We start from the raw sequence: 10,130 nt of genomic DNA, 5'->3' as shown, positions 1-10,130 counted from the left end.
TCGTTATACGGGTCTCGTCCCGTGTATTGTTCTTACGGGTCTCGTCCGTGTATTGTGTACTCGTTATTACGGGTCTCGTTCTGTGTATTGTGTACTAGTTTTACGGGTCTCGTCCGTGTATTGTGTACTCGTTTTACGGGTCTCTGGTCCGTGTATTGTTCTTACGGGTCTCGTCCCGTGTATTGTGTACTCGTTATTAGCGGGTCTTCGTTCTGTGTATTGTGTACTCGCTATTACAGGTCTCGTTCTGTGTATTGTTATTACGGGTCTCGTCCCGTGTATTTATTCGAGGTTTGCATCCCTGTGTTTTTGTATACGTTTTGGGCTTCGTCCCCGTGCCTTTCATGGCATGTTGTATCTGTTGTAACCCCCTATTACGTATTCCTGCGCCTGTCTCCAATCATTTATACAATGTGACAGTTGATTAATACTAACATGTCAATCATTTACATTTACATTTAAGTCATTTAGCAATCATGTTGATTAATACTAACATGTCAATCCAGTTGATTTAATATTCACATGCCAATCATGTTGATTTAATATTTACATGCAAATCCAGTTGATTGATACATTGTGATTAATAGGCCTATTAACTTATGTTAATCAATTGGCTAGTTTGCATATTTGGTATCTTCAAAGGTTTCTGTTTGTGACATGCTCACACTGATGAAGGGATGTAGGCGGCTCTAGCCTCAGTAGCGTAGGCGGCTCTAGCCTCAGTAGCGTAGGCGGCTTTAGCCTCACTAGGTCCAGCCCCAACCCTATTCCATACATACAGCTCATTTGGAAAGTATTCAGACCCGTTGACATTTTCCACATTTTGTTACGTTACAGCTTTATTCTAAAATTGATTACATTGTTTTTTAAACTTATCAATCTACACACAATACCCCATAATGACAAAACAAAAACAGTAATTATACATTTTAGCTAATTCATCAAAAAAAATACTGAAATATCACATTTACATAAGCATTCAGACCCTTTACTCAGTTTGTTGTTGAAGCACCTTTGGCAGCGAATACAGCCTCGAACCTTCTTGGGTATAAAGCTGCAAGCTTGGCACACCTGTATTTGGGGAGTTTCTCCCATTCTTCTCTTCAGATCCTCTTAAGGCCAGGCACCATAGGCTAATAGAGATTTTTTTCTTTACTCTCATCAGACTGACACTTGACCAGTTTAAAGTGTACATATATGCACGATACTTTTGTATTGCAAGTTTTATCAATTTGTTTGAAAATGCATTTAAACAATTTAAATATGCCAATGAGGCGAAATCACCTGAAATATGCACTATTTTGCATGTTACGAGAATTTTGTTTTTCAACACATTGCTTCAAGACAGAATGATTTAGTTTTTTGTTGTATTATTAAGACAATCAATGATCAGAGTTTTACAGAACAGTTCATTAAAATATTGTCATTTCATGGAATTATTWWWAAAAAAAACTTCACAAGTATGACAGGTGCATATTTTGCATATATTTAAAGAAATTGACACAAAAAATCTAAATGACACAAGCTATAAAAAAAAAAGCATCTGTAAAAGTCTGACTATAAGACCTAAGAACCTGTGTGGAATAATGTGAATGTATGTCCTTAGAAGACAGGGAAACATGAATTAGTGCACAGGGAACATGACATTTTGAGAAAATGGCCGATAAAGATGGGCTAATGCATTTAAAATGTTCTTTCCAAAAGTATGACCGTTTATGTCACATAAATGTAACTATTATTCATATTTCACATGATGACATGGTGTGTAGTCCTCCCACTGTGATGACATGGTGTGTAGTCCTCCCACTATGATGACATGGTGTGTAGTCCTCCCACTATGATGACATGGTGTGTAGCTCCTCCCATTATGATGGACATGGGTGTAGTGCCTCCACTGGATGACATGGTGTTAGTCCTCCCACTGATTGTGCATGTACTACTTGGAATGGTGTAGTCCTCCACACTATGAGACTATGTGGTGTGTAGTCCTCCCACATGATGTGACGTGTGTGTTAGTCCTCCCACTATGATGACATGGTGTGTAGTCCTCCCACTATGATGACATGGTTAGCCTCGCCACTATGATGCGTGGTGTGTAGTCCTCCCATTGTGATAGTACATGGTGTGTTAGGTTCCTCCCACTGATGATGACATGTGTGTAGTCCTCCCACTAGTGATGACATCGTGGTGTAGTCCTCCATCACATGGAAATGATCATGGTGTGTAGTCCTCCGCTATGATGACTAGGTGTGTAGTCCTCCCACTATGTGATGACATGGTGTGAGTCCTCCCACTGTGATGACATGGTGTGTAGTCCTCCCACTATTGATGACTGGTTGTGTAGTCCTCCCATTAGGACATACTGGTGTGTAGTCCTCCCACTAGATGACAGGGTGTGGTCCTCCACTGTGAGACATGGTGTGTTCCTCCCACTAAGATGTGACATGGTGTGTTAGTCCTCCACTATGAGACATGTGTGTAACTCCCCACTAGATCGACAAGCATGTGTATGTCCTCCACCTGTGATGACATGGTGTGTAGTCCTCACCATAGTATGACATGGTGTGTAGTCCCCCACTATGATGAACATGGTGTGTAGTCCTCCCCACATGAATGAACTGGTGTGTAGTCCTCCACTAGATGAACATGGTGTGTAGTCCTCCACTATGATGACATGGTGGAAGTCCTCCCACTATAGATGACATGGTGTGTAGTCCTCCCACTATGATGACATGGTGTGTAGTCCTCCCACTATGATGACATGTGTGTAGTCCTCCCCACGAGAGAGCACATTGGGTGTAGTTCCCCACAGATGAACATGGTGTGTAGACACGCCCACTATGATGACATGGGTGTGTAGTCCTCCCACTATGATGAGCATGGTGGTAGTCCTCCCACTATGATGACATGAGGTGTAGTCCCCCACTATGATACATGGTGTAGTCCTCCCACTATGATGACAGTGGTGTGTAGTCTCCCACTATGATGACATGGTGTGTAGTCCTCCCACTATGAGACATGGTGTGTAGTCCTCCCACTATGAAACATGGTGTAGTAAGTCCTCCACGATGCAGGTGGTTCCTCCGTAGAGGTGACAATATGGTAAAGTCGCCAGATGGTATACAGTGAAATAGGTAAGGGTAGCCAGATGGAAACAGTGGAATATGGTAGAAAATTGTCCAGTATGGTAATACAGTGAATATGGTGAAAGTTGCCGATGAGTAATACAGTGAATGTGGTAGGAAAGTCCCAGATGGTAATAGCCAGTTGATATGGTAGGAACCAATCCAGATGGAAACATGAGATATGGTAAAGTCCAGATGGTAAACCAGTGAATATTGGTATAGACTCAGGATGGTTATCAGTGAATACAGTGGTAAAGTCCAGAAAGTAATACAGGCTATGAATATCGATGGTAAATGAAATGTGTCAGAAGTCCAGATGGTATACAGTGAATATGGATCCAGAGGTAATTAAGTTATATGGTAATAGCAGAGTTAGCAGTAATTGTAATGGTCCAGATGGTATGACAGTGAATATGGTAAAGTCCAGAGTATGTGAATATAAACAGTGGTTAAATTAATTGGTAGAAAGTCCAGATGGTATAACAGTGAATATTGGTAAAGTCCAGAAGGTCATACAGTGAATAGGGTAAAGTCCAGATGTGTAAAGCAGTGAATACGTGGTAGGAAAGTCAGATGCGTATATCAGTGAATAGTAGGACATTCCAGATGGTAACAGTGAATATGGTAAAGTCGCAGAATGGTATCAGTGATATGGGATAAAAGTCAACAGATGGTATTACAGTGAACATGTGGTAAGGACCAGAATAGAGGTAAACCAGTGATAATGAGGTAAAGTCCAGATGGTATACCGCAGTGAATTATGGTAGAACTCCAGAATGGTATAAGGACTTGTAAAGTCCAGAAGTAAAGTGAATATGTAGAAGTCGCAGATGGATTATACAGTGAATTGTAGAGAAAGTCCAGATCTGGTAGCTAGGAATATGGTAGGAAAGTCTAGGGGTTATACCGTGAATTTATGTAAAAGTCCAGATGGTATACAGTGAATATGGTACGGAAAGTCCCAGATGGTATCTATTGTAGAACGTGGTATGTAGAATCAGCTGATACAGGAATGAGGTTAAGTCCAGATGGTATACAGTGAATATGGTAAGAAGATAACAGTGAATGGTAACCCAGATGGTATAGCAGTGAATATGAGTAGTGAAAGTGAATGAGCTCAGATGGTAGTAGTGGATATGGTAGGATAGTCCATGCTGGTATCACAAGTGAATATGGTAGGAAAGTCCAGATGGTATAGTGAATATGGTAAGGTGAACAGTGATAAGCAGTCCAGAGGGTATACAGTGAGATAGTTGGTAGAAAGTCCACGATGGGAAACAGGGAATATGGTAATCCAGCTGGTATAAGTGAATATGGTAAAGTCCAGATGGTAACAGTGAAATATGGTAGAAGTCGAGCCTCGGTATCAGTGTAATATGGAGGAAAGTCAAGATGGTATACAGTGAATGAGTGGTGGAACAGTGGATGAAACCAGATGGTATACAGGATAGGTAAGAAAGATCAGAGGTATACAGTAAATGGGCAGGAAAGTCCAGGTTGAACATAAATACTGGTTAAAGTCCAAGCTGGTTATACCAGTGAAATACGTAATGTCCAGATGGTGACACAGTAAAATAGGGAAAGTCCTAGACTGGTATCACCCAGTGAATATGGTAGGAACAGTTCCAGAATGGTCATAAGTGAATATGGTAAACGTACGAGATGGGATATCAGTGAATAGTAAAAGTCCAGATGGTATACAGTGAATATGGAGAAAGCCAGAGTACATGAATGATGTAGGAAGAACAGGCCATTAGAGAGTACGCTTGTAAGACAGCGAGGAAGAGAGGAGAGGGAGGTATGTGTGGGTCATTTAATGCGTGAAGTGGGAGAGGATAAGAACATCAGGAGAGTGGGCAGCTCAGCTCAGCTCTCGGCCAGCACGGCATCTTAGCCCCCTCTCCTTTCCATGAGCCTCTACTGCAGGAACAACAGTCCTCTTTGTGTGTCTGTGGCTCTTGGCTACAAACACTGCACAGAGCTTGAAAGCATTTGAACGATGGGAATTTTCATTTATATCTCTCCCTTGTGTGTTGCTTCCTCTCACCTTTCTGCCTCCTCGCTCTGAGCCTCACCCCTTCCCTCCCTCCGGCTCACTTAGCAACTGGTGACAGAAGAGGCTAACATGGTACCACAGTCCTCAACATTGCCTGTCCTTTCTTGGTACCAAGATAGAAGAACCATGTTGTGTTATCAACAGTCCATACCTGTAGTAGTACACACACTAAACTGGTCCTCTGACTTAGGTACACCTACGCTATATAGTAGTAACACTGACCTGCTCTCTATAGAGTAGTCAACACTGACTGGTCCTCTAATTATAGTAGTAACAACGACTTGGACCTCTATACTATAATAACTGTGACCTCCTATAACTAGGTAGGACACCTGACTGGTCCTCGATGAGGCTTAATAGGTAGTAACCACTGACGTGGGTCCTCTATATCAAGTTAGTAAGTGCGGTCCTCTGACTCCTCTAGTATAGGTGGTAAACTGGACTGAGTCCTCTATATAGTTAGTGAAACCTGCTGGATCCTCTGATGTCCCTATATAGCTAGTAACACTGACTGGCTTGTGTCCTCTATATAGTAGTAACACTGACTGGTGCCTCATATTAGTAGAGTGCTGAACGGCCTGACTGGTCTCTATAAAGTAGTAAACATCTGAACTGGTCCTCTATATAGTAGAAACACTGAACTGGGTCTCCTATATAGTAGTAACACTGACTGGTCCTCTATATAGTAGTAACTCTGACTGGTCCTCTACTATAGTAAGTACACTGACTGGTCCCCTATATAGTAGTAACACTAGACTGTCCACTGACTGGCCTCTATATAGAGTAGTAACACTGACCTGGTCCCTGTAAACGGTCCTCTATAATAGTATACATCGACTGGTCCTCTATATAGTAGTAACACGGACTGGTCCTCTATATAGTAGAACACTGACTGGTCCTCTATATAGTAGTAAAACATGACTGGCCTCTATAAGAAGTAACACTGACTGGTCCTCTATATAGTAGTAACACTGACTGGTCCCTCTACTATAGTAGTATCACTGACGGGTCCTCTAATAGTAGTAACACTGACGGTGGTCAGCTCCATCATTCATTGACATCAGATGGCTCGTTCATCACAAACTGACTGATAGCAACTACTTTTTTTTCATTCAAATCAAATCAAATGTTATTTGTCACATGCGCCGAATACAACAGGTAGACTTTACAGTTAAATGCTTACTTACAAGCCTTAACCAACAATGCAGTTTTAAATAATAATAGACAGCAGTAAAATAAATAATAGCGAGGCTGTATACAGGGGGTACCAGTACAGAGTCGATGTGCGGGGGCACCGGTTAGTCGAGGTAATTGAGGTAATATGTTCATATAGTGTAGAGTTATTAATGTGACTATGCACAGATAATAAAACGAAGTAGGAGCAGCGTAACATGGGGGGGGGGGGGGCAATGCAAATAGTCTGGGTAGCCATTTGATTAGATGTTCAGGAGTCTTATGGCTTGGCGGTAGAAGCTGTTTTGAAGCCTCTTGGACCTAGACTTGGCGCTCTGGTACCGCTTGCCATGTGGTAGCAGAGAGAAACAGTCTATGACTAGGGTGGCTGGAGTCTTTGACAATTTTTAGGGCCTTCCTCTGACACCTCCTGGTATAGAGGTCTAGGATGGCAGGAAGCTTGGCCACAGTGATGTACTGGCCATAAGTATTACCCTTTGTAGTGCCTTGCGATCGGAGGCCAAGCAGTTGCCATACCAGGCATTGATGCAACCAGTCAGGATGCTCTCGATGGTGCAGCTGTAGAACCTTTTGAGGATCTCAGGACCCATGCCAAATCTTTCAGTCTCTGAGGAGGAATAGGTTTTGTCGTGTCCTCTTCACGACTGTCTTGGTGTGCTTGGACAAGTTAGTTTGTTGGTGATGTGGACACCAAGGAACTTGAAACTCTCAAACCTGCTCCACTACAGCCCCGTCGATGAGAATGGCAAGATAAGCAAACTTTGTATAATTGTTTAATTTTACCCTTAATTAACTAGGCAAGTCAGTTAAGAACAAATTCTTATTTACAATGACGGCCTACCAAAAGGCAAAAGACCTCCTGCGGGGACGGGGGCTGGGATAAAACATTTCTTTTTTATATAACATATAAATATATGACAAAACACACATCACAACAAAAGAGACAACACAACACTACATAAAGAGAGACCTAAGAGAACAACATAGCAAGGCAGCAACACATGACAACACAGCATGGTAGCAGCATGACAACAACATGGTAGCAAAACAATATGGTAGCTGCACAAAATATGGTATAAACATTATTGGGCACAGACAACAGCACAAAGGGCAAGAAGGTAGAGACAACAATACATCACGCAAAGCAGCCACAACCAGTAAGAGTGTCCATGATTGAGTATTTGAATTAATGAAATGTCCAGTTTGAGTGTTTGTTGCAGCTCGTTCCAGTCGCTAGCTGCAGCGAACTGAAAAGAGGAGCGACCTAGGGATGTGTGTGCTTTGGGGACCTTTAACAGAATGTGACTTGTATGTGGAGGATGAGGGCTGCAGTAGATACAGTTAAAGTTGGAAGTTTACATACACCTTAGCCAAATACATTTAAACTCAGTTTTTCACAATTCCTGACATTAAAACCTAATCACAGTGGTTGTAGAGAGTGCAACAGGTCAGCACCTCAGGAGCAAATGTCAGTTGGCTTTTCATAGCCGATCATTCAGAGTTAGAGAAAGCAGGTGCGGTAGAGAGAAAGTCCAAAACAGCAGGTCCGGGACAAGGTAACACGTCCAGTGAACAGGTCATGGTTCCATAGCCGCAGGCAGAACAGTTGACTAGGTGCATTGAACCCGCCTCGGCCATAGAGACTGACCCTACACATTTCTGTCCGATAGCTCGTTCAGGGACCCCATAGCAACCCCCGAAATAAGGGAATTTTCAGCACTAATTAAAGTCATTGCTCGGGCTCCGAACTGGACCCGCAGCTCGAATGTAACTATGTTTTTGAAGTTTTTTTAAATGGTTTTAACAGAAGGTGCTATGAATTGTGGGCCGTCTCTAAAATATGTGATATGTTCGCTTCTAAATGAGTTGGAAAAAGTGAGTTTGGTGTCAATATGTAGAAGTTTGGTGTCAGTATGATATCTTATTGACTGAATGCTGACTTGATGGCAGTATAATATATTGGCATTGTGCATTTTATATTGCAAATGGACAGTGTACATTTCCAATGTATTTAATGAGGGATTTACCATCACCAAATGGACAGGCTGAAATCAACACCAACAATCGATAGAGAGGAACCACTATCACTGCTCGGCCATCCCGAGTTCAACGAGTCAGACAATTGGGCATTTCAGCAGTATATTAGAGCATGTCCAATTCGTGATGGTAAATGCCCATTGAAATTCATTGCAAATGGACAGTGTACATTTGTACTTTTCCAATGTATTTAATGAGGGATTTACCATCACCAAATGGACAGGCTGAAATCCACACCAACGAGAGATTGGACAGTGTCCATTACACATATGCTATATTGTCAGTGTGGACATGCTCTTCTGCAAGTTGACAGTGTCCATTGCCAATGTATAACATCCTACTTAGTACTTTCAATACTTATATATGCCATTTGGACATTTCTTATGCCATTTGGACATGGTTCACTGACTTTTGGGTTCGGAAGCCAYCATCTTATGATCATATATGGTAAATGGACATAACATCCTGATTTAGTACTATCAATATCTATATATGCTCTTTGGACTTTTCGTATGCCATTTGGACATGGTTCACTGACTTTTGGACTCTGGCCGACTTCCTATGATCATCATAAATTGCAAATAGACAAAACATAGGCCTTATGGATAAACTCTATAAAATAAGACAAATGTATGTCCGTACGATTACTACATATGTATAATTGACAAAAAGTTGAAGATTTCATCCTTGAGACCTGACTTTGTGACTATTTCCCATATGAAATCCTACGGTGGAGCGCGCTTGCCCCCTTTGGGATTTTTGGCATTTACCATGTTCCGCTTGCAATATGTTTTTGATGAACTGCRGTCCATTTGAGTGGTATTTACGATTGTGTCAATGGTTCGCCCAATGACAATAAGTAGCCATTCTTTTTTGTCCATTTCATGGGGGTCTTCCCTTACATACATACAAGTAGTGATGAAGTCAATCTCTCCCCCACTTTTAGCCAGGAGAGATTGACATGTATATTATTAATGCTTCCACATTATGTATTACAATATTTAGTCGAGGTTTAGGTTTTAGTGAATGATTCTCCCAAATACAATGCTTTAAGTTTCAGAAATATTTGGGACTAACTTATTCCTTGCCACCCACTCTGAAATGAACTGTAGCTCTTTGTTAAGTGTTACAGTCATTTCAGTCACTATAGTAGCTGACATGTATAGTGTTGAGTCATCCACATACATAGGATCACTGGCTGTACTCAAAGCCAGTGGCATGTTGTTAGTAAAGATTGAAAAAAGTAAGCGGCCTAGACAGCTGCCTTGGGGAATTCCTGATTCTACCTTGATTATGTTGAAGAGAATTCCATTAAAGAAGACCCTCTGTGTTCTGTTAGATAAGTAACTCTTTATCCACAAAATAGCTCGATAATGTCAAAAGCCGCACTGAAGTCTAACAAAACAACCCCCACAAACCTTTTATCATCAATTTCTCTCAGCCAATCATCAGTCATTTGTTTAAGTACTGTGCTTGTTGAATGTCCTTCCCTATAAGCGTGCTGAAAGCCTGTTTTCAATATGTTTACTCTAAAATAGCATTGTATCTGGTCAAACACAATTCTTTCCAAAYGTTTACTAAGGGTTGGTAACAGCCTGATTGGTTGGCTATTTGAGGCAGTAATACTATTCTTATGTAGCGGAATTACTTTTGCTTCCCTCCAAGCCTGAGGGCACACACCTTCAAGTAGGCTTACCTTTTAAATATGGCAAATAGGA

The sequence above is a fragment of the Salvelinus sp. IW2-2015 genome, unplaced genomic scaffold, assembly GCF_002910315.2.
Source record: "Salvelinus sp. IW2-2015 unplaced genomic scaffold, ASM291031v2 Un_scaffold988, whole genome shotgun sequence".
Lineage (NCBI taxonomy): Eukaryota > Metazoa > Chordata > Actinopteri > Salmoniformes > Salmonidae > Salvelinus > Salvelinus sp. IW2-2015.
This window is presented reverse-complemented; position numbering follows the sequence as displayed.